At 37.3% G+C, this 25,875-nt stretch overlaps 1 protein-coding gene across 2 annotated transcripts in view; it reads left to right on the forward strand.

Moving 5' to 3' along the window:
* The first annotated feature begins 366 nt into the window (after positions 1–366).
* ZZZ3 (zinc finger ZZ-type containing 3) overlaps positions 367–25,875 on the forward strand; it is a 57,676-nt gene continuing 32,167 nt past the window's right edge. For both annotated transcript variants that reach the window (XM_054165605.1, XM_054165606.1), the window contains exons 1-2: positions 367–415; positions 24,288–24,422. The gene's annotated coding sequence lies outside the window, so the exon portion shown is untranslated. The remainder of the gene's footprint in view (positions 416–24,287; positions 24,423–25,875) is intronic.

Here is a 25,875-nt window from a genome sequence, read left to right on the forward strand (position 1 = left end):
GAGGAGGAGGAGGGAATGAGGGGGAAGCCCCCACGTGACCAGCGCGTGCGGGGAGGAGGTGGCATCTCGCGCGCCCTTTTCGAATCAGCTGGCCCGCAGTGGCGCCTCGTACGCCTGCGCGGCGGCCCCGCCCTCCCCCGCCTGAGCGTTACGTGTGCGCGTGTCGCCATGCGCGCGCCCGGCCTGACACGACGGAGCTGTGGGCACGTGCGCGGCGCCGCGGCCGCCATGTTGGGTCTGAGCTGAGTGCAGGCGGTGCGCGTGCGCGCGCGCGGGGCCGCGTCGGGTCGCGAGGCGGGAGGGGTGGTGTGCGAAGGGGTGGTGGTGGTGGTGGAAAGCGAAATCTCGCGAGATCGCGCGGTCCCTGTGGGAGCGGGTCGGCTGCGGGATGGCGGCGCAGCGCTGGGTGTGCTGGGTAATGGTAACGGGGGCCCGGGGGGCGGGGACCCTGGGACCAGCCTCCTCCCCGCTATCGCGCCCCGGGCCACACGGGGAGCGGGGCGGGGTTGGGAGCCCCGGGGAAGCGCGACTGGCTCCGCTCTGCTTCCTCCTCCCCCCTCGCCCCGGCCCTGCCCCGCCTCACCTCAGATCACCTCACGCCTGCCCCTCGTAGTACCCGGGCCGCGCGGCGGTTGTTCCCTCCCGCCCCTCCGCTTGTGGCTCTCTACAGGAGTGCGAGCTGCAGCGTCGTGGCCCGTGCCGGGGCCCATTGCTTGCTCGCTCCGTGCATCTCCCCGCCCCTGCCGCGGCACCACCGCTGCCCTTCCGTCCGTGGCCCTTCAGTCGCGGGTGCTGGGTTTGCGGGCAGTGCTACTGGCGTCGTCTCGGGGTTGGCGGCGTGTCCCCCTCGATTGTGTCCCCCGCTGCTCGCCATATCCCCTGCTGGACAGGGTGCTCAACTTCACAGAGATAACTTGGCAGTGCCTCTAAGTACTACTCTCACAGCTTCCAGTCTGTGTTCACATCCACAGGTCCTGTGGCCCTTCCTCTACAAGGTGCAGTCTTGGGCTGTGCCCTTAGACCCCTACAAGCACTTAATGGTGGTGGTGTTGTTTCGGCTTGCTTTTCACAGTTGTCCCATGTTATTACTTCTGCACTTACCAGGTTTCTGCCGTTGAACCTAAACTGTGCCAACCCTGTGGGAACACTGATGCTAAAGGATATAGGGATCCAAAGACACGTAAAACATCACAAATCAGATCTCGAGGCTATCTGTCCCATTATATCCTAAACTTGTGAAATATAATTTGGTTTTCTCTTGTATGTGGAGAAAAAATCCATTAGTATTCAGACATCCCAACTCAGCAATATCCCCTTTGTCTCATAGTCCTGATCTCTCTTAGGGGGAGCATATGGTTCTCCATCTCCTTATGGTGTCTTCTCTTCTGTCCCTGATTATCCAGGAACATTGTCAGTTTTTGTAATCTTGTAACAAACTCTGCATTTTACTACTCAGGGTTTAGGCTGCTACATAAGCAATATTAAATTTTTACAAAAGAATATGTTCCTAAGGCTTTGATGTTCCAATCTTTATTTTGGAAATACATTCACAGTTGTTGTTAAACAAATTGTAGTGGCTCTTCAGTGGTGCAAGTGTATTTGCATGATTTCCATTGATACAGTTATTGTACTAATAACATAGAGACAATTTACTGAGGGTTTTAAGGTGACACTTCAAGTGCACACTAAACTTCATATTAGATACTAACTTGTGCTACCTTTTCAGAATATTCTTTTGGGCTGTATTATGTTGTCCCCCACATCCCTCCAGATGCTACAGGGAGTGATTATCCAGTAGGGACTGTTAGGTTTGGGATTAGCAAAGTTTGCTTATTGTCATAACCAAGTATAGTAACTTCAGAAAACAAGTTGAGAAGTTACAGTTGCAATTTGTTTTCAAGTATCTTTTACAGTAGTTATAGATTAATAACATTAATGTTTGCTTAATCAGAAGTGGAGAAAAGTTTGTTTAACGAAGAAAAAGATGGTGTGTTAAACAGCAGGGCAGAAAAATGCAGTTCTTTTAAAAGTGTGTGCTGAAATGTTTTTAAAAATATCTGTTGGGTGAAATTTTCACCCAATTGAAGTCACTCATGAAACTCCCATTGCCATAGAAGGGGTTAAAAGTTAGTAATTTACTTTAACATGACTTCTAGCAAGTTATTCAGAACCTGAAAAACTTTGATTGCAGGCTTTCTTCAGCATCTTCATAGTCTTTTCATAAAAACATTCTATGACTTGAATTTGTAATAATGCTTTTTGTGATGGACTTTTCCACAGTGCATGCTGTATGCCACTAAGGAGCAGTAGCTATGACCTTAAATTGAAATACTGTTGATAATTTATGCATCTAGTTGTTTAGTCCAGTATAGGTAGTTGCAATTCTCAGTTGTACCATTATTAACTGAAATTATTTTTCCTGTGCTTTACATATTCTTAAATGTATAATTCCTATGAGTTTGTTTTAAAAATCTCATTTACTTGAAGGTCAATTGTATGCTTTGCCTCATAATTTTTAACATTTCTGGAAAAAGAGAAATAGTGAATAGGGCTTTTGATCTCAGTGCTGTTACAAATTCAACGTGCAAAAATAACTGGATCTCTATTTCACAAAATTGGGGAATACATCCTAGTATGGGCTTTTGTTCTACAGTGCAATGTCATGTGACTGCTCTGATAAATAGTGGTGTTTCTAATGTACTTACATAGTGAGATTTCAGTCTGCTGTCCATAGTCTTACGCAAAATGAAGACCTTGCTCCCTGTATTTTTAAGAAAGGGAAAGACCTTTGTTTCTGGTAATTCCAGATCATTCTAGGTACTTTGATTAGGCTGACTTCTACTTAGTAAAATTTTTCTGGTTGATAGAAAGACTGTTCTTTTACCACCTTGTTGGATAAGGGAAATAAATGTTTTCTTAATGTTTCTAAAAGTTCTCTGGAAGTTGGAACAGAAGACTTTTCAGTCTGCCCTACTTCCATTTGCAGTGTTGTTCTTGTTTTAATGTCCTTTGCGTTTGAAAAGCTCTCTTTAAGGTCTTTAGGGCTAATCTATTGGGTATTGCTTTGTTTTGGTTTCCCCACAGATGGAAATCTTTATATTGTGTGGGAACCACTGATATAGGTCTCTGGTCATAAAGAACCAGCTTTGCAAGAGAACTTATATTTCAGGTATTCAGCACTTGCTTCTATCCATAAATTTACATTGCATTCACAATTAGAAATGGAGCACTGTAAGACCTATTGTTCCCTTTCCTTAGCGTTGGTTTAAACATACTTCAATTATTCCAGACAGATACTTGTAGAATTTGTCCTTAAAAACCTCAAACAAGAAAATTTTCTGCCACCTCTGTAGGAGGGAGCAAAGTGGGAAAATTTCTCACTTATGTAGTGAGGAAGTGGTTGATTTTGTTTTGGTTTGGTTCTTTTAGTTTCCAAATTAAGTATTCTTTACTGTAAGTCAAGATGATGATTATAAGAACTTTACACTCTAACACTTCAGGGTGTATTGTTCTAGATTTAAGAACATTGTAAACACAACTTCCACTTCAAAAACTGCATGATTGTAGAAGATCCATCATGAGAGTTTATTTTCATTTTGTGAAGAGCTTTCTGTTTGAGTAACTTGTAAACCACAGTTAAATGCAGAGCTGCACATTAAGTAGTGTGTTGACTTTCTTATTGGACACTTTTTTCCCCAAAAAAGACTTAAAAACAAGATTCTCACTAAGTTCAGCTTAGTAATCAAAATACTTGGGTTTGAGTTTGTAGCATAGGTTGACAATTTTTACAGTTTGTGCTGAAAATTGAATATTAGTTAACAGTTTCCATTTAACTACTTTTCCTTATGCAGACAAATTGCCAATAACAATAGGGGTTTTAATATCATCAGACAAAAAGCTTAGTAACTTAAGTAACTGTTAATACTTATAGTGAATTCAGTTAAATGTAGAAATACAGAAAGGTCAGTTTGTCCAGTCTTCTGCCCTTAACCTCTGATGATGAAGTTCCTCTCTGTGTTGCTTGTTTCAGCAACTCATGGTTAAAGTTTTACCTGATTTTTTCTTTTTCCCTTGATGATGAGATTGCCGTTAGCTGCACTCCATTTTTTCTGGTCTGTTGAGCCTCATCGTAGGACACAGGAATATGAATGCTGGCAGGATAGACAATTTGATTGTCCAAGATTTTAAAGATGTTTTTACTAGCTCAGATTTAAATACAGTATTTCAGCACAAGTATTTGTTTTGATTAGTGGGTGTACATGTGCCAAACCAACTAGTAATAAGAATGGTAAAAGCTTACCTTGAAAAGAATGTGTCATTAGTAGTGCAGTGGGTTTTTGTCAGACTCTTACAGCTTTGTCATGAGAAACACCTGGTTTGTGTCCCAAAAGTATAGTGATTTTGACATTGTTTAGACTTGTTTTAGTTAGAAAATACAAAAGTGCAAAAGTCAAAATGGAGTGAGTGTTCTTGAGAGTTTGCCTGTTGGTACAAAAATGGTACATCCTGCTTTTTGCTGCTTTTATTTTATTGGTGTTTGTAGATATATATATGTATATATATATATTCAGATCTCATGTACATACACATATGTATATACATGAGATCTGAATTTTGCAGAGCTAGTGAGTTTGTTTTGTGTACTGAAGTGTCTCTCTACTATCTGTAGTATAGGGAAAAAACCCAGGGATGTAGCCTATATTCAAAATTGAAGGAGCTGTGCAGCTCAATGCAGTACAAATTACGTGAAGGGGAGAGGTGAGTGGTGGAGTCACAGTATCACCAAGGTTGGAAGAGACCTCAAAGATCATCAAGCCCAACCTGTCACCACAGACCTCATGACTAGACCATGGCACCAAGAGTCTCCCCTGTATATTTGTGTTTGGATAATACTCTGCCTGTACAAGTAGCATCAAAGTTAAGAGTCTTATCTCCACAGCTAAAGACTCTAGAAACACCAAAAGTAGATACTGTCAGAGATGATTTCCCATGCTGCTTAGTTAGTTATTAATTAAATGCTTTAAGGAATCTCAAATTGAAGATATGCATTGAGTGGAATTGTGCAGGTGTGTTTTCCAAATGTGATCCTATTTTTAGTATTTTTGCTTTGTGACCTGGATGATAGAAACAAAGCAGATTTACTAACTGCCTGGACAGTATAAATCTGGGAGGGAATGCAGGCACTAGAGTGTGAAATGGTCTTCACAAATTGGATGAATAACTTGAACTATTATGGGATGCAGTTCATTAAAGAGAAACACAAAATAGTACGTTTGGGTAGCAGCAATAAGTATGAGAAACAGCTGGCTGGGCAACAGTTCTGCAAATATGCAGCTGTATCACAAAATGAACACAAAGGAGTCATGACAGTTCTATAAAAAAATGAGTCATACTGGGATATATGAAGAGGATTGGTTTTGAGTGTTAAGATATGAAATTCTTCTGTAATACTCACTGTGAGGCCTCAGATTTGGACCAGTTGAAGAGTATTTAAAGAAGAGTTGTAATAATGACCATTAAGGAAGGCTGAAAGAATTGCTCTTGTTTAGTTTATAGAACAGATGGGGAGACATAATAATAGGCTGCTAATATGTTAAAGATTGCTTTAGAGAAGAATGTAGTAAACTATTGTGTCTGGGTAGGATAAGAAAGAATAGTCCTAAAGAGCACAAGAGGAAATTTTGATGTTAGGAGAAACTTTCCAGGTGTGTGGGTAGATAATCACAGGGTTAAGTATCTTAGGGTGATAATGGCTAAAAGGTCTCTAGAAAAGGTTAAATGACCTCCTATTAGGTGTGATTTAGGTATAGTTAATGTGTCCTTGGCACAAGAGTTAGGATGACTTGTCAGCACTAGATGTCTCTGAATTTTTATCATTTTTTAAAATTTTAGTGGATGTGATTTAAAACAAGACTTAATGGTGGAGCACAAATGTCCATGAAATCAATGATGTGACAGTATAAGATTTAGTCTAAAAAATAAATTATCAAAAAATAAATTATCAAAATATTAAAGTTCTCTTTAATAGCACATTTATTAAACTCTTCTGTGATGTTATGTTGAAAATTACTTTATAATAGAGTCTTCCTTGTAGATTTAATATCTTTGACTTACCATTATGTGTTCTTATGATCCAACAGAAATAAACTGAGCTAGAGTCAAAGTCTTTCAGAAGACTTTGTTGAAGAGCTGTTCAAAAGATTAAGACTAGGTGCTGGGAATCAGGAACATTCCAGGCTCTGAAACAGAACAAATCATGCAACTTCACCTTTCTGTGAAACAGTGATAACAGTTATTATCTGAGAGATGTATTTTGAGGGGTTATCGTCACTTCAAAAGTATTTTCAGGGTCCTGAAGAGTGTTACATAAATAGGATGTTATTTTAAAATGGTCTGTATTCCATGAATTGTAAAATAGATTTCAGTCTTTCATGCCCAGTGCGGCATAATAGTCACAATATGGAAAAGCCCGAATAGAAATGAATCCATTCTATACTAGTTTAAAACAAAATTTCTCCTTTGAGATTTTTTTTAGGTGATTTAATAATATTTTATTAAATTGGAAGAACTAACCTTGACAGAAATAAGGCTTTTAGAGTTAGAAGTGCTGGACAGTTTGTTAAAACTGTGTTTTGAACCAAAGTAATTTTAATTAATTATTCTATACTTTTTTATTAAAAACCAAGTGCCTACATTTCCTGTGACTTTTTTCAAGCATTTCTGATTTTTTAAATTTGACAAAGCTGCTTTGGGCTTATGAATGAATGAAAGATAGACTCTGTCCCTTATGTAGGTGCTCTCTGATTAGGGAAAGGGCTAAAGTGAAATTACAGTAACATTCTCAATGCTTGAAAAGAGTAGATGATTTAGATAAAATAATGTTTTCAGTCTATTATTGCCTAACTGTAATTAGGCATTTTTTTCATCTCACCAATGACATGGATTTAACTTCCTATGTACTTTTAACTTCACAAGGTATCATCTTTCTGTTTGCTGTATTTTATGGGAAATTGGTCACTAAACCATTGAGAAACAAACTGTTGGCAACTGGCATGGCACTGGTTTTGGTTCCTGGTGCAATGTTTGCTTACATACAGTTGCAACTGCAGCAGGACATGGTGGAAGTTTGTGCTGATGATTTGATATACTTTATTTTGGTTAAATAAATACAATATCAAAGCTGTTAATCATATTTCTAAAAATCAGTAAAGGAAGAATGCACACACTTAACTCACTGTATTAGAGTGATGTCAGAAAACTAGTGTTTTCTCAAATATTTTTAGTCTTCCAGGGATTTTCCTTACATGTGTCACTGCAGTACAGAGGCTTTTTTTTTTTTGTAGAGCATTATAAAGGGTCATAGTATCTCATGCAGGGTACAAAGGCTTAAGTACTAGGCAGAGAAAGAGGCACCTATTCCCTAAGCTCCACCTGAAGAGCTGTAACTGAGAAGAAATTATCAGGCAGAACTGTGTGGGAAAGACTGATTTAACCTGAAGTTTGGAGAAGTGTTCTGTGTGGAGTGAACAAGGGGAGTGTATAGGCAGTGACTGACTAAAAGAGTTGGAATGGAAATCTGTTAACGTTACAGTAGATACCGGGGTTTGTTTGGTTTTGTCTGTTTCCAAGCGTATAGAATTTTTGTGGCAACCTGAAAAATTGTATTTTATTAACCATTCAAAAAAGTTAAAATGTATTTGTACATGTTTCCTCTTCCACCCACTACCTTCTTTTCATTTACATGTGCTTTCTCTTTAAGTGTCTCTGAAAGGCAGAGTATGGCTAGCAGTGAGTTTTGCTGGTTAGGTGTATATGCTTATATTGGTTTTGTTAGTAACCTACTCTATTGTTATTTGAAAAGATGTGACAATGTTTCTGTGCTTTGCTATGCCACCAGCAGTGTTCTTTGGGTATTTCCTCAAAAGCTAGGCTTCAGGAAAAGGGAAGCTAACCAGATGTTCTGGTTGAGATTTAACACATCCAAGTGCCGGGTTCTACACATTGGCCACAACAACCCCATGCAGTGCTACAGGCTGGGATCAGAGTGGCTGGAGAGCAGCCAGGCAGAAAGGGACCTGGGGGTACTGGTTGACAGGAGGCTGAACATGAGCCTGTAGTGTGCCCAGGTAGACAAGAAGGCCAGTGGCATCCTGGCCTGTATCAGGAACAGTGTGGCCAGCAGGAGCAGGGAGGTCATTCTGCCCCTGTACACTGCACTGGTTAGGCTATACCTTGAGTCCCGTGTCCAGTTCTGGGCCCCTCAGTTTAGGAAAGATGTTGACTTGCTGGAACGTGTCCAGAGAAGGGCAATGAAGTTCGTGAAGGGTTTGGAGCACAAGCCTCTGAGGAAAGACTGAGGGAGCTGGGGTTGCTTAGCCTGGAGAAGAGGAGGCTCAGGGGAGACCTTATTGCACTCTACAACTACCTGAAGGGAGGTTGTAGACAGGCCGGAGGTAGTCTCTTCTCCCAGGGGTCCAGCACCAGAACAAGAGGACACAGTCTCAGGCTGTGCCAGGGGAGGTTTAGACTGGATGTTAGGAAGAAATTCTTCATAGAAAGAGTGATTGCTCACTGGAATGGGCTGCCCGGGGAGGTGGTGAGTCGCCATCATTGAGGGTGTTTAGGAGGAAACTTGATGGGGTGCTTGGTGCCATGGTTTATTTGATTAGATGGTGTTGGATGATCGGTTGGATGTGATGATCTTGAAGGTCTCTGCCAACCTGGTCTATTCTATTCTATTCTATTCTATGGTCTTTTGAGTCCTCCATCTGTAGTTTTTCTGGCTATTTATTTATTTAGGAAAAATAGGCAAAATAGAAAGCCCCTGAAGCTTACAATCTTATTATTGTTAAAAACTAATTTTCTGGGTTTAGTAGAATCATGGTATTTGTTGTGTCCGTCTTCTGGAAATTCTGCTTTATCCAGTGTATTTCGATAAATACAGAAAGGCTGCAAAAATAATTATTCAGCGTATTGTTGTAGAGGCTGCAGTAATGCAATTGCCTTTCATACATGCTTGCGTAGTTTTAAATCCATCTATGAGGAAGTGATTTCTAACAACAAAGTGTAGTTCCATCATTTCACTGAGGTCAGCTTAGAGTTTCTCTGGATCTTATAATTGGGAATCCACTGATCCACTGTTAAGAGGATTCCTAAGATACTTCAGATGGAAAAGGCTCTTCACATACCTTCGATCTTCCAGCCAATGCTAAAAAGGACTATGAGAAACATTTAACTTTTTATATGATGGCTTAGTCCTAATAAAGCATCCCAGCCACCAGTTGCCCGCCTATGCCACTCCCCCACCCAAAGTGAAGTTTGTCTTTTTCAGATCTCTTTTCCTACTTTGCAGTTTATTTCAAGACTTTTTAGATTTTATGTCTTATCTCAATATGGTTCTTGACATGTAATTATTTTAAGGTCTTATTTCTTGTTGAACTACAGAGAATTTTTCCAAATTCTCAGGAGTCTTCTATATTTTAGGTTTGTTTTATGTGGCACAGTTTGTTGTCAGGACCATGCAAATTATCATCAGCTGTCTTGATATTAAGGTGCAGACAGCTGTTTTTGTTGTTGTTTTATGACTGCCCCACAAAAAATCTCACACCCCAGTAATCTCTAGGTAATTGTTTTCTAGTTAATATTAGTCAATTTCAGTTATGTCACTCATGATCTGAAAAATATCCCAGGTTAATTACATCCCCAAAGCATTTTTATTGAAACTTCCTATATTGTATGAAGGGTTGTTTGTTTTTTTTCTCTCATATCAAAATTCTGAGTGTAGAGAAGGAATCTTTTACAGGGATATAGAGGTAAAGATGGGCCAGTTAACATAATTTCATCCAGTGTGACTCATGCCCCATTGATTTTCCATTTGAGAGGTAACTGGTGATAAGACTTTTGTGTCCTGCTTTTAGAATATAGCTTATAATTGAATTCAGTTGCAGTTGGATACAACTGCCTTTTAAATAAACTTGTTAGGTTATTGTATGTCTCTATGTCTTGGTCCAGGAAATTCTCCCAAAGAAACCATCTCAGAAGGTTCTTCATGAGAAACAGGATTGTTCAGGTGAAGCTTACAGTGTAATATTATTGGTACCACTTTCTATTTTGATTCATGTGTCACTATAGCTTTGTTATATGACTTGTACCAAATAATCATGTGGATGTTTCTTCTCATCCTATCAGTTCTGTCAGTAGGTCTGATTTGCAGAAGTGGCATGAACTGGAATTTATGTTCTGCATGCTTATCCTCTCTTAAATGCATCCTCTACAATGTACGGGCTATAGCTATGGCTTGTTACTTTGTTAACTCTTGCTGCTACTTTGAAACAAAAATTTGCTTTTCTTAGAAATTAAATTCTCTTGAAGTCTGCATGGCTGTTTCATTTTGACCTTCATTAACTGAGAAGATGTCAAAATGAGACTAAGGATTTGAATCAATAACAAATCATGATATAGAAGGTCTGCAATTTTTATTCCTCTGATGCCTTTTTTGTGCCACAAGTTACGTCAGGAGACTTTGTCAACTGGATTTCAGTGAAATTTTCAACAGAATTTTAAGAGGTTTATGTTAAAGTGAACAGTAAACCAGAAGTTGCTATGCCCTCTGCTTTGAAGAGGCAGATGTAAAGAACATTTCCTGCAAGTCTAGTGTAATAGGACAATGAACTACTGGAGAGAGTCCAGCAGAGAGCCGCTAAGATAATTAGGGGACAGAACATCTACTGTATGTAGATCTGAAGGTCTGAGAGAGCTGGGCCTGGAGGAGAGTACACTGAGGGGGCTATTTCATTAATGCTTATAAATACCTAAAAGGCAAGTATCAGTAGGATGGAGCCAGACTCTTCTCAGTGGTGTCCAGTGACAGGACAAGGGGCAGTGGACACAAATTGGAACACAGGAGTTTCCATGTAAACATAAGGAAAAAAAATATTCATTTTGAGGGTGGCAGACCACTGGAATGAGCTGCCCATGGAGGTTGTAGAGTCACTGTCTCAGGAGGCATCCAACACCCACCTGAATGTGTTCCTAGGTGATTCACCGTAGGTGATAAAGCTATAGCAGGGGACTTGGAAGAGTTGATCTTCAGAGGTCTCTTGCAACTCATTATGTTGATTTTGTGTGTAATACAGATTATAGCTGGGCAATAGAGGTAGATGTAAACAGTAAGATTATTGAGTTATTTCCTGTGCATCAATTGCATCCTCATCATGGAAGATAAGAGTTCTAAGTTAAAAGAAGTAACTGTGCTTCTTATGCTTACAATGCACGAGGGAGAGGCTGAGAGTAAGGCTTCATGTTACAGCTAACCTGATCCAATGGGTATCTGTCACCAAAATACGTAGTTGTGACCCTTGCTTTTCACTGGCACTTGTGCTCATTTGGCCATTACAGTACGCTTGTTTAGGGAGCTAAAACAACAGAAAGATAATGGCTCTTTTGTAGGGGTTTATATTTTCTAAATCAACTCTTTGTGGGATTGGATTAAATACTGTAAAGCAAATGCATGGGAAAAATCAGAACGATGCACCTGTGAGTTACTGAGGAGTGGGATTGCTCCTTCTGTAGATGAAATAATTCACTTAAGAGGAAAATGAAACCTCTTCTTGAAAGTTTTGTTTCAAAATTAGAGAATGATTCAAGGCTCACTACAGTATGAGTCAACTGTGTGGATAAGGAGTGTGATGATAGATGGGTGTAGCTTTGTTTGCTGTATTAGAAAGAGATAGGAAAAGTGGTGCCTTGGACAAAATAAACTAAGAAAATGCTCTTTGGATAAGTATCTAAATGGATTTAAGTGGAGTAGGGGTAGAGAAAAGAACACTTCAGTAATTATGATGCAAAATTATGAGATCCTTGTAAGAGTTATCTGCCTGGGCTAACAGTGGAAACCTTTTTAAACCAAGCCAAGTGCTGAAAGGAAGTTCAATCACTGAAAAAGGTGTTTGCCATTGTAATGAGTATGTAACCTTCAACATAGGCTCCTGGACTAACACAACATACTTTTAATTATTGTTAACTGACAAATGGATTTACACTTCTGTTTCCTTGGTGTCTGTTTAAATACACAAAACAAAACAAAAGTTGCTCTTCCTCACCACTGAGAGTGAATTAAAAAATGGTTTTAATGTTTTCCTCAATTGAGCAAGGATAATCTGGCCATATGCATATAGAACTTCAGAAAGGAAGTAGTGTCTGCCTTAGTTGGCACATGATTTTAAAAAGGAGATTTTCAGTCAAGCAGCTGTTTCAAATGTCAGAATATGGTCAGAGTTGTTATTTTCTGTTAAATACTTACAGATTAATGATATTTTAATAAAATAATTTCAGTGATTGCAGCAAAAAACCCTCTGAAAATAGTCTAGAGATGATACAAATCTGATGACTTGATTTCATTGCTTCATCTTCAGTCACTGTTGTAAAAGAGTCTCACAAAACTGAGTGAATGGGTGATAAAACAGAATCAGAAACTCATTGTCAGAAAGTACTGTGAAGCAATACTTGAGAATGAAATAACTTTATGCAGAAAAAACCCAATGCTGACTTTAAACCAGATTTTACAGCTCAGGAAAGTGTTCCAATAAGTATATCTCTAAAAAACATCAAGTTTGTTTTCATTGCCTGTCCAAGAAAAAAATAAGTAAATAGACTAATAGACTTAAGGATTATTAGAAGAGGTCATAACATAGAACATGAGTATTCTGTGGTAAAAATCCATGACATATATACTTTGAATGTGATTGTCCTGCACTGTCTGCTAGACTTAGAACAGAACAAGGCAACAAAAATAATCAAAGGTTTGGGATAGCTTCTGTCTGTGAAACACAAAGGAAATAAGCAAAATTAAATATCTATTAGTTCTGAGAATGTACAGCAAAGGCATGTCCTCAGGTCTACCCTGCCACTGTATTTCAGTACTTTCTTACTCTAGATATAGTGAAACTAATTTTTAAAGGTGTGAGGGAGTTTACATACAGTATTTTTTTCTCCTGTTATCAAGGAAGGAATGCATTTAATTTCTTACTGCTCTAGGAGAGATAATATGTCATTGAACTATGAGGGCTTTGTATATTCAAGGAATAACAAAAGACCTATATTTTTACTGTTTTTTTTTTTTCCCCCCTGTAAGTACAGCATTATGCTGTGGGTAATGCAGTTGCTCATAGCTGGATAATTTCTTATTTTTATGCAGAAATTGCAGATACTCTCTATGAGAACTGACAATCTGTTATTTTTTAGTAATATTTTTTAAATGGTTAAGCCATTTTATGGATGGCTTGTAAATTACATTTGTCAAGTTAATCCTTACTTAATACTCTTCAGAGGTACTAAGGAGTAAGCATAGCACTTAGTTTGACATGGGGCTGTTAAATTCCTTGGAATATTTTGACAATAACGGCCTTAGAAAGGGTCACTAAGGGCTTTTTAGGATATCACTGGCAAACTAAGTGATTAATTCTTTCAAAAAGATACAGAGTCATCTTCTTTATATTTTTATAAATGCAAATTTGCATATGACCATCAACATGAATAAATGATCTCTAGATTTGTAACTGCTTTTACTGATTATTTTAAAATCTAAACTCTATCTGTGGCAAACTCTAAAAGCTACTGGTAAAATTCATTTTGGTCATGTAAGAAATATTTGGACTAATTAGAGCTTTATACCTGAATGTTTCTGAGTGATAAAAATCAGTAAAAAAATCATTTTATAGTACATTCAAGTAAGCCAGCATGTAAGTCCATAGTATATAACTTAGATATTTAGTCTAACCATTATCTAATATCTTCAAATTAGAAGTTTTAAAATGTGTTGTCAGTTGATACATTGTGTGGGCTATGTGGTGTGAATTTCAGAGGTGAAGCCCATGTCTGTGGAGAGCAAGAACTTTACTGTAGGTGCAGATTTTGTACTGCTATGATGTGTTAGCCGTTTAGAAAACTGTCTGAGCTCTGGCTGTTTGCTCATGTTTGCTTAGGATAGCTATAGAAGCCGTATAATTAACACTCTGACAGCGCTTCTGACAGCTCCTTCCGGTTGCTTGAATCTGTGATAAAATATGCTGAAGATAGATGGTAGTTTTTGTGCTTTGAGAAATTATGTAGTGGCCGAACCCAGATCTTGAATAACCTTTAAATGTTTCTTCAGTGCTTTTACCTGCTGTTCCAGAGTAATTGTGAGAAATGGTAGGATGAGCATCTCATTTTTATTTTTGAAAATAGGTATTATTAAGAATTTTAGATACCATAGCCACACAGATTTTTAATATAAAAGGCTAAATGCCTTGTTATTTTTTAAATGTCATAGTTTGTACTGCATTGTTGAATTGATAACTGATAAAGTATTAAATTAGTGAATTATTATTTTAGTCATGAATACTATCATGCAAAAAGGTTGAAAGTCAGCACTGTCAGAAATTACTTCCATTTCAGAAAATAAAAATGAGAAATTCAATATGATTTTTAAAACTTTTGCAGTTTTGTATGTTCTGCTGGAGTATATGAAACTGCAAACATATGCCTAGGTTATTAGTACTGTGTGTATCCGTTTGAAACATACATGGCATTGCAGTTCAAAAAGCATACTTTATTTATCAGTAGCTTTCCACCATTGATGATACTATGGAACTTCTTTCTTCCTGGGAAAATGTCTATAGACAAAGTCATAAAAAGTGAAGCAGAAAAGGCAGCTCTGAATAAAACACAAAATTTTTATTCTACCAGTAAAAACAACAACAACAAAGAAACAGTAAGGGAGAAAGTTAAAACTGTAGTTGTTGTAAGAGTTGCATTGGATATCCATCCTTGCAGCCTTTACTCTTTGCCAGGTTATGGTTAGAATTCTCATTTATAAACACATCAGTGAGATAGCTTGAATGTTAAATCTCAAGGGAAGACAGGGGAAATTTGTAGAAGTGAAACACATTGAAGTTTAGCAAATAGATAGAAATCACATGTGACTGTAAAAGGACCCTGAGACAGAAATACTTGAAAACTGGAAATTGTATAATGCATCTCTTCCCTAGCCATCTGCTTATGGCTGCTGTTGGAGACAGAGTACTGACTCAATAGATCTTTGGTCTGACTCTCAGAAGAGAGGTTTGACTTTAACAAAGCTTAAAATAATTGGTTTGCTTTTATAGTTAATGAGGAAGAAGTTTTGAAAATAGATTGTCAACATACAGTAGGAATTGAGTGCATATGTGCATAGGTAACATACGCATTTATGTACTTGGTAATAGGCAAGTCCCTTCTGCACTTCAAATGTAATGGCAGCATCTCAGTATGTGGAGCATGGAACATATTTAGAAAGTGCTTGATAAAGTATTCAGGAAGTGGGAAGGAGTAATGGAATGAATTTTTAACTATTGGCATTCTTTGATTTTATACTTGAATAGTGAGAATACTTTTGAAAGCAAGCTGTCTCATGTGGTTGCAGGAAATAAACCGAGTATTGCAAATGAAACAGCTCTGAAGAACAATAGTAATCAAAGCAAAATTCCTGGATATTCCTTACATCACAAAGTTGAGTAAAAGAAGCAAAAAACATACAAAGGGTAAACTAATTGTGTTTCAGCACTGTATTGACGGGTTAATGGTGGGTTTAGAGGAACAGTGTAAAATCTCAAAAATTTTTTAAATGCCTTTTAAAGGTATGTAAGATATATTCAATAAGTTAATAAGACAGAAGAACGGCTGGAGAAGAGCAGCTGATGTGTAGTTGTGCTGCATGGAAAGTTTTACTCTTCCAACTGGATCTCTCAAGGTAAATTGATTAGTGACTTCAAAACATTATGAAAACGTGAATTGGATTAGTCTGAGTTTTTAACTGTGCCAAGGGCTATAGAAACTGCACAAATGATGAGCAAGTATGCATATAGATGAAAAATGTAAGTGGAGCAAGCCTGAAGATTATTTGTCAATGATCACAAGAAAAGCAAAGACATGTGGTTATGGCGGGAGAAAAATTACTCTTCTGAGTGTTTTACCCAGAATATGGTATTTTATGCCAAAGTGTTCAAACAGAAAAAAACCATTTGTTCATATTAAGAAAATAAGCAGTAACTAAAAGGCTGAGATTTTAAATGTATATTCAGGCCAAGAAGAACTTTCTATTTCCTGTTAGTACTGTAAGCATAGGCAAGACAGAACACAGAAAATCCAGGAAATTAAATGCAACATATTGTTTGTCAGTGGGTATACTGGCCTATAAAGACCTGAGCAGAGGGAGAGAAGAAAGCAAAATAACAATCAAGTAAAACAAAATTACATATATGCAAGCCTAGTGCTATTTTAATTATGTATATAAGAATAAAAAAAGGAAAATACGCTACAATTGTACTGTTATGTCAAGGAAATTCTGGCTGGCTGTCCTATTTGGGAGGAGTTGAATGTAAAGAAAAAATAATGTATGAGTTAAACTGGGGTCACTCTTACAATAAAGCTTTTTTTTCTGTAAATCAGGGCTTCTATTACCAGGTATGAAGTCACTAAAACAAAATGGTATGCAATAATGTTCATGTTTCCTGTGCCTGGGGACAATACAGCAGAAAAACTTCTCTAAGCAGACAGTGGCTGGTCACTGTTACTTTAAGAGGTTTTTTTAAATGCAGTTGCTAATGCACTTAAATCACCTTCAGTACTTGCCAGTTGAACCTTCAGGCATCCAAGTAGACTGAAATATGCATGAAGGTCATCTTATTCAGAACATTTAAATACAGGCTGAACAAAGAATGAGAACATCGAACTGTAGAGGAGTGTGAAACCTTTCTACTTAACAAGCTCAGTGTCAGTTGCAAAGCGGAATTTGGAAAGAATCTAAGAATAAATTGCATAAGACATTGTTTGTAAGTGCTGATGCCAGTGGTTCTGTCAGAATGCCCAGTTGCTGGGAGAAAATTTCTGTCTGCTTTCAAGTACTCCTGGGGAAACAAGCGCATTCTTGGTGTAGGTGATGCTGACATCGAGCTCACAGGGCAGGAATGTGCTCTGCTTTGAAAGACTATCTGCAGCGGCTCAGCTATCATGTATGGCTACATGTAGATAGTAGTAGAGAAAATGAAAATAAACACTATCATGTATGGAAGACTGGAACAAAAATTAGGAGTGGGTCTTCCTTCTACAAATGACTATTTTGAGAACTGCAGTCATGTTGAGATTCTAGAATAGAGGTATAATAGTGAAACGTTTCAACAGCTGTAGCACCTCACAGTGTTTCTGCAGAAAATACACACTCCTCTGCTGGCTGTGCACCAGACTTGGCTCCATGTGTACAAAGTCAGTTGCTCTATGCAGTTTTATTAATATATCAAAGTCAGTCGTGGAGCACAGCCGCATGAGCATTTAACAGAGCTATGACTCTTAAAAACAAGTGCCATTCATAAAGGCCAAGTCATGTACAGTTGGACTCAGTGATCTTAAGGGCCTTTTCCAACCTAATTCATTCTATGATTCTGTTGTAGCAGTATTGAAATTTTATAAGGTAGTCTGTTGCTTTCCAGAGCCTCTAGAGTGTGTGAACACATCTGGTTACAGGATGAGTGGTGCTACCTGCAGTATCAGCTAGTGTGGCAAGGGATGCCTGTAATTCTGGGATCATGAACATGCATCACATGGGAAGATACAGCAGAACCATAGCTAGTGAAAAATTGAGTTTCTTTTCTTCATAGATGCTGGGATAGTTCTGGATTCCCTCCCAGTCCCCAGTGTTTTCAGAACATGTTTTAAGCATTTAGAACTATAATTTAGACCAACCCCTTCAGCTTAGACAAGAAGGTGCCCCTCTGTTTACTGTTATCACTAAGAAAGATTTTAACCCCTTGGCAAACTTAGCAGCTCCCCTAAAATTAGGTGGGAGTGAAGATCTTGGAAGTGTAGAAAGTTTGTAGCTTTCATGAATGTTGGAGGATTTCTAAGGAGGATTCAATTTGAGCCCAGCAATTACCTGCTGTACATGATTTACTAGTAATTTGCCACACTGCCCTTGATTTTTGGAAATGGTCAGAGGGAGGAACAAAGATGGAGGGCAAGCGGCATGTCTGGCAGAACTAGATTTCATGCAAGACTGCAAAGAGCCAGCTCATACATTAGCAGTTTAGCAAAATACTTATCTCCTAGGCAGAGTAAAAAAAAAAAAAAAAAAAAAAATCAGATGGAAGATAAGTGGTTAAAACATTTTTCATTGAGATAATTGGAAAAACATCCTTCCTTCTCACTTGATTGCCTTCTCTTTTTTTTTTTTCTTCCTTTTTTCTCCCTTTGGGGACAGAGTGGATATTTTAAATTTTGATGGAAATCTGAGAACAAAAATATTTTAATTCTGATACAATACTCAAAATATTTTACAGAAATGGTTACATGCCTCATGCTCCCATTTTCTAAACTCTGGTCTGGTGCTTGCCTTAATACCTATGCAACAGCACTTGTAAGCACCTTGAAAGTGCATGTAGAATGCGTGGTTGTGTGCTATAATTTTGCATATAAAAATATATTAATTGGTGTGATTCAGATGCATGCCTTTGAAAATCATCTGGGCTAAATATTCTATAGAATATTGGATACAATGTATATGTTACAGGATGATTCATAGGGGTAGCATGTTGGCAGTAGCTGTTCCAAAAGTAAATCCAAGTAGGTGTTTCCAGTGTAGAAGTCTACAAAAATGAGCAGACTGGTTAACATTGGGGCTTTTAATAAAGTAAAGGAGCCCTGGTTTTCTTTACCAGCTCCCTTCTCATCTGTAAGCCGTTAGTAGGGTTATTAATTACTTGCAGTTCCAGCCTACCTGTAGGGGGGGGGAAAGATCTTTTTGTGTTTGATATTTTTTGCGTATTGCAACAATAACTTCATTAGGAAATGAATGATATTTTTCTATTTATTGGTATAAACCTGTCTTTTAGCTGTAGCTAAGAGATTAAATAATGTTGAAGTCTATTCTGCTAGAATAGCATTTCAATAAATGGTTGCTGTAATCAAGTTAGTGTAATTGATTTTATAATGAGCTTTTTTAAAACCTGTGTAATTTAATGGATCTCAAAGATGTTAGTCACATGTTCTGATAATCCTACACAGGAGATGTTCTTTGGGTAACAGAGAAACTATTTAACAGCTAAATGATTTCACATGAAAAAATCATATTACAGTTTAAAGTGAGACTTTCACCTAACATGATATAGAGGAGTAGGTGGGTAAGATGAGAAAGACACAGAGTGATGATGAATAAGTTGCATTAAGCACTTTTTTTTTTTTTTAAATGGGTCATGAAAATCTTGTAGTCTGTATTAAGATTTCTTGGTAAATCAATTGTATTAGGTGACTGGTACTTTATTAATTGATTCATAAGTTCAGTAAAGGTGTTTAGTTAAGGCTATTGCCTTTATTCATGTTAACTACAATTTATATTAAATTATGTCACAGTAATTTATACTTTTTATTTTTTCCTGATAAGATGAAGCAGTATGAGATGGTGTGTTGAAGTGTGGAATGTAGTTTATTGTTCCTATGGCTGTGGTACCACTTTACAAAGTTCACATCTTCACCTTTGTTTGTGGCCAAGTAATCTTTATGTCTCCTGGCAATTGTTCAGGATTTCCAGTCTGTCCCTCTTTCCAGTCAGCATTCACTCATTTTACTAGTGTAGCTGCTCTCCTAACCTATCCATTCATGCTTGGCATTTCCCTTAGCTTGCCTTCATCACAGCTCCACTGGAATTTTATTCTTAGGAAAATATCTGTCTGTACCAAATTCCAATTTCCTGTTTCAAAATGTGGAAGTAGAAAAACTTCTTGAATAAAGTTAGAGATGTCTTAAGCAGTAAGAGTTTTTTTTAAATAAATCCATATTTGCACCCAGAAATGACTAATTATTTTGACTGAGAATTGAGGGGAGAGGCAGCAGGAATATCAGTCTGAGGCAGGTGCTTCCATGTATGATTTCAGTGCAAAGTTGAATTTGGCCAAGATACAAGAATCTGAAAGCAGCTAAGGGTTTGTCTGTTAGGGGAAGAAATTTCAGAGAATGGCTACTTTTCTGCAGTTCTGCTTTACAGTTACACTTGTGTAATTCATATCTAATTTTGTATGAATTAATTTTGCAACCTTATCTTGGAAAGTTTGGCTGGACAAGGAGTTACGCCTCCATTATATCTATCCTCCCAATAAATTTTGTTACATAGGTAGCCTAGCAAAAGTGAGAATATCAATGCAGTCAGCTCTTTGATAACCTGTTGCTGACTGAAGGTATACAGAGGAACCAGATGTGCATTACTAATCACTGACATATAACTTGCAGATTTGACCTTTGTTTTGTGGGTTTTGAGAAAGAGGAGTCTATGTAAGACTGTTGGAGAGGAGGTTAAGCTTTAGTTTGTTTACAGATATCATATTATTTAAGTACCAGATTCATCTTACTCACTCATCCATTACTTTTTCCTCCCCCTCCACACACCCCCTTCCCCTCCAAAAGAACTAGAAAAATATTTTCCATAAGCAGATTCTTTTGAAATTTTTTTTCCCCCTCTCATGTAAAAATGGGTTATTCTGATATGGTGAACCCATCTATTTTAAGGAAGAAAATGAGCATATGAACATATTGAAATATTCATCCTGGTTCTTTGCCAGTTTTAGTTTTTGGTAAATTATGTCCCTTGCTAGTTTGCTAGCTTTTAAAACCTGTTGACAATTTTTTCCTACTATAAGTGTTTGTTTTTTCCCTCTGTTTAATCCTGTGTTCCTTATGTAAAAGATAAACATAAGTAGTCCCGTTCTGACAAACTGTATTTTGACTGTATCTGATCCATGTGTCAGAGAAGGCTAAAATGTCAGAGTAATCCCAGACCATGGAGTTTTTTTACTTTTATTGCATTTAAACTTTCGTTATAGTTTTAAGCTGCTTAAATAACACTTTATTATTTCAAGTAAGATCTTTGTAATGTGTTTTGGTGTACATTAGCTATCTTTTGAAAATGTTGCTTATTTTGATGTAATGTAAAATCAGAAAAATATAGTGTCTTCTCCAGAAAACTTAATTTCTTGCTAATGTAGTTATGCTAAGCTCAGTATGTGTGGGAAGAGATGCTGGCATGCTCTAGATGTGATAGACTGCTGAATATAATTTGTTACATGGAATTCATTCCTAATTTAGTAATACCACTTTGCTAGGAAGTGTTATGTTTATATGTGGAGATAAACCAAAGTCCTGATAATTCTCTGTGCAGGTTATTTTCTGTTCAAAGATGCAGTTCTTTTGTTTGGTTTGGGCAAATACTTCTGTAAGGGATTAGATACTGCTTACATAATTATTTTACATGGTCTTCATTTTATACAACAAACTCTCCATTTAAAAAAAATAAATATATACTGTTAGAGATAACATGCTGCTGCTCTGCAGAGCATTTAAGAATCAGTGTTTTATACCACAGAGATAACACAAGTTTTATTTTTTAGTTTCAGTCATTGATGAATATTCTTTTCTTTTGAGATACATACTTAAGTAGTACTATGCATGCTTAAAGTGTAGAGTCTAATTGGGTTTCTTTTCTGTGTCACTGAAGTGATGTAGTGTGGAGTGTATAGCTTATAAGAAAAAAGATCATGGTGTAATGATCAGGATGCCTTTAGGCAATTAGAACACAAAAGATTATTCAAGATACCTTTGATATAATTCGTTGTGGAAAATGCAAAAACAGAAGATGTAATCTTTCATGCCCACCTCCACTAAAGGGCCCTAGCATGAAGCATGTACAGGATCCTGTTAATTGTTAAAGATTGTATCCACACATGCTTAGTGTATGGATACAGTAATTGGTTAAAAAAATTATTACATGCTCATAATAGAAGGTAATGACAAACAGGAGATTCCTGATAAATGTTATGCTTTTTCTTTGTTAAACCACTTCAAAGTAGAAGACTGAGTTATATAGAGAGGTTCAGGACAAACTCAGGTGTTCCAACTCATTAATATCTTCTGAAATGAATGGCGTCACAGGATCACAGTGATTGGAAGGGACCTCTGGAGATCTTTGAGTCTAACCTCCCTGCCTGAGCAGGACCATAGAATCTGGCACCGGTTGCACAGGAACACATCCAGACAGGTCTTAAAAGTCTCCAGAGAAGGAGACTCCACAAGCCCTCTGGGGAATATACTCCAGTGCTCTGTGACCCTTACAGTAAAGAAGTTCTTCTTCATGTTGAGGTGGAGCTTCCCGTGCTGTAGTTAACATCTGTTGCCCTATGTCCTATCACAAGGTGCAAGTGAGCAGAGGCTGTCACTTCCTTCTTAACACCCAGTCCTCAGATATTTAGATACATTAATTAGATCCCCTCGCAATCTTCTCTCCAGACTAAAAAGCCCCAGGTCTCTCAGCCTTTCCTCATAAGGCAGTGTTTCAGTCCCTTAATCATCCTTGTAGCCCTCTGTTGGATTCTCTCAAGTAGATTCCTGTACCTCTTGAACTGGGATGCCCAAAACTGGATGCAGTATTCCAGATGGGGCCTCATGAGGGCAGAAAGAGGGGGAGGAGAACCTCCCTTGATCTGCTGGCCGGATTCGTCTTAATGCACCCCAGGATCCCATTGGCTGTCTTGTCCACAAGGGCACGTTGCTGTCCCATGGATAATGAAAATTATGAGATAAAATACATGAATCTTAGGGACTGATGTTACCATTTCAGGTGTTACTTAACCTGATCTAATTAAAGATGAATCTGCTCATTTCAGGGGGATTGGACAATATTACCTTCCCGGGTCTCTTCAAAACCGATGCATTCTATGATCGTATCTGAAAGTCTGTGTTCCTGAAACAACTTATGCAAATGTTTTTTACTTATGAACTGGTCAAGTAATTAAAAATATTGAGATTAGGCCTCCTGCCTGCTTGACCATTATATTTTGTTTCAGGCTTTTTTACTCTATTTTGTATTCTATCATAGTTACTTAGCTATGGGACTTTTGTTGGAGTACATTTGGTTCTGCAAAAATCTGTCAGTGTTGGTATCTACCAATGTGTCTTTCCTGTCAGTTAAATGGATCTGTAGGAAAGGCAGGCATGGGGGTCACAGGCTGAAGTCCCTTGATATTGAAATTCCTTATAGAATTCATCTCTCACAGTCTCTGGTTCCATTCTCTTGCATTTTCAAATGGTTTTCCTTGCGGCTTTTTATTGCAGCAGTTCTCTGTTGTTTGTTAAATTAAGAAATTCCATTGAATAATTTAAATCTAATTTGATTTACTTATTCTATAATAGAATTTATGACACTTCATATAACATCACTGTACATTATTGAATTTTACTGTAACAAAACATAATTAATCTCTTCTCCTCTTATTTGTTTCAGTTTGTATTTTCAGTTGTCTGCTTAATGGGGAATTCATTTTCTGCTCTTACCAGTATGAAACTATAAGCAGGTTGAAAGTGAAGACAGTTTCCAAAGGCTTTCAACAGTACATACTCGTAATAACTGTGTATAAAGAAAAATGTGGAGAAACCAGTCAGCTTGTGTTTTGCATTATGACATCAACCAAATATGAAGAAGGATTCAGTAATCACTACCTATAGTGATTTATGGTTCCCCCATAGTACTAGATGATCTTAAATTAAATGTGATTCCTGATTTGTTTTTTTCAAGTAATGGGCATTGGCACTGATGCCCAAACTCTGGAGTTACCTGAAAGTATTGTGTGGCTTTTGGATCCATAGATTTATTTTTGTCTTTCCATATGACGATAGGTTCACTTACATTGTAAACAAGGTAGTGTATGTTGTTTTCCTTGGGTTTTCATGTGAGCACTGGAGAGATTTCATTCCTGTTGTGTAGGTGAAGGTTGCTTAGGGATTTGGAGCCTATAAGTTTTGAGTTCTGGTCATTTGATTAAAATGAAATAGCAGAAATCATTGGTTTCACTCTGTATCTAATTATAAAATATATTTGACAGTGCACTTCAGAATTCATTAATTGTGGCAGTATCTTTCACTATTTGTTTTCTTGTGTCTTATCAAATATTTTCTCAGGGTTGAACAACCTAACACGTGACTGTGTTATGAATTCATTTGCTTGCACATCCTTACTGTGGTACAGAGAATCACTTAAATAACCAGGAAAGATACTTCTCATTTGAAACCTAAATTAGCATGTTGCATTCTTAATTACTTTATAGCATACTGTTTATGTATAGGACACTTGTAAAATGGGTAATTGCTTCTTTAAAAAGCTTAATCTATATATCCTGTTGCATTCTTCCTTTTAAATGAAATAGTTTAAATTGATGCTTTTATCTCTTTCTCAACAGTTTTCAAAGTCTTATTAGTAAAAAAGCATTTGGATTACATCATGAATATCAGCGATGGTGATTAAGGTTGAGTGGCACATTAAGAGTCTGCTGTATGAAATATCTGAAGTTTATATTTCTTCTAATTTTACAATGGTAAGTTTATGTTTTGTGCTGAGTAAATAATAACTTTATAAACTATACAAGGTATTTCTTTAGAAAGTGGCATACCAGCAAATCAGTAAAATTTTCAGTCTTCCATATTACTTCTACTATCTATTGAGTTCGGTGGTGGTTGCTTACCACCGGAATTTGCTTTGATTTGTTTTATTAGTATCCATTTGCAATGTCAATTCCACATCCTTAATGTGTGTTAGCCTTACTTACAGCAGCTGAGGTGAAATGGAGTATATAAATGACCCTGTTTTTCTTGTTTGAGTTCAACCCCAAAATGGATCACTCTTCAGAAGTTATTGAGCTTATCTGTAAAAGGGGATAATACACAGGCAACTTTATCCATGTGGAAAATTGGTATAAACAATCATTACAGACAACACACCATTAGATGTTTTTTTTCTCTTTTCAACACAGCTACTGATGTTTTGCCCATTTGCTGTTTGTTCATGTGTTCATTAAATACTTCATGCTTTGTCAGGACTTCCGAGTGAACATAATAGAATTTAGTATGGTACAAGTTCTTTACCTGTATCTCCAGGAACAAAAACCATGTTATTTTTCCAGGCATTCATGTAAGGCAAGTAGGAATAGCTAACAAGCAAGAGGCAACATAAATGCAACACAGTTTTGAGAACGTTTGAAACTTCCACTTTGTAATTTGTTTGTTATCCAAAATGCTATGCTATCTTAGACAGTTACATCCAGAACTATTCTAAGGAATACTTTAAGGATAAGTTACTTTCATTAAGAAATACTACATCCTTTATGAATAGTTAGAGACAACATAGTAATTACTGTTAATTGTCAAACAAAATTTTATCTCTTAGAAGGTGTACTGGTCTTGTTTCATGCTCTCTATTCTGCTCTAGGACCATCTGACACCTAAATAGTAGTTTTGTGAGAGTTTTTGCTGTTTTTTTCCCTCTTTGCTGAATATCAAAAATGCCCATTGAAATAATTTTCCTCCATTTGTCATTTTTAACCTTCCTAAATAACATGGAAAAGATTTGATTCCATAGTTAAAATTTTAGGTCTTTATATGTTAGTTGAACACATTTGTGTAATCTGGAATTTGGGTAGATTATGCCATTGTATACAAATGTGAATCTATTCATTATCTTGGATATCACAACATGTTTGTGGTGACATGCAGTTCAACACAATGAATTTTTAAAGATGAAATTAACAGAAGGATAAAGTCGAACTGATTTTTATTAAAAATGTATCAAATGACATTGGGCAAACTGACTACTCCTGCATTTCATCCTGAAGTCTGAAATAAAGACACTCTGAAAGGGAATGTTTGAAACTTAGCTTTGAATCTGAATTTACTTAAATGCAATATAACTAACTGGGTTTTACTGGTGTGGTTTATTTTTTTAATCCCCTGATAAATTAGAATTGCAATTCTGTTATTTGTGAGCAGTTTGGT

The sequence above is a fragment of the Dryobates pubescens genome, chromosome 11 (assembly GCF_014839835.1).
Source record: "Dryobates pubescens isolate bDryPub1 chromosome 11, bDryPub1.pri, whole genome shotgun sequence".
Lineage (NCBI taxonomy): Eukaryota > Metazoa > Chordata > Aves > Piciformes > Picidae > Dryobates > Dryobates pubescens.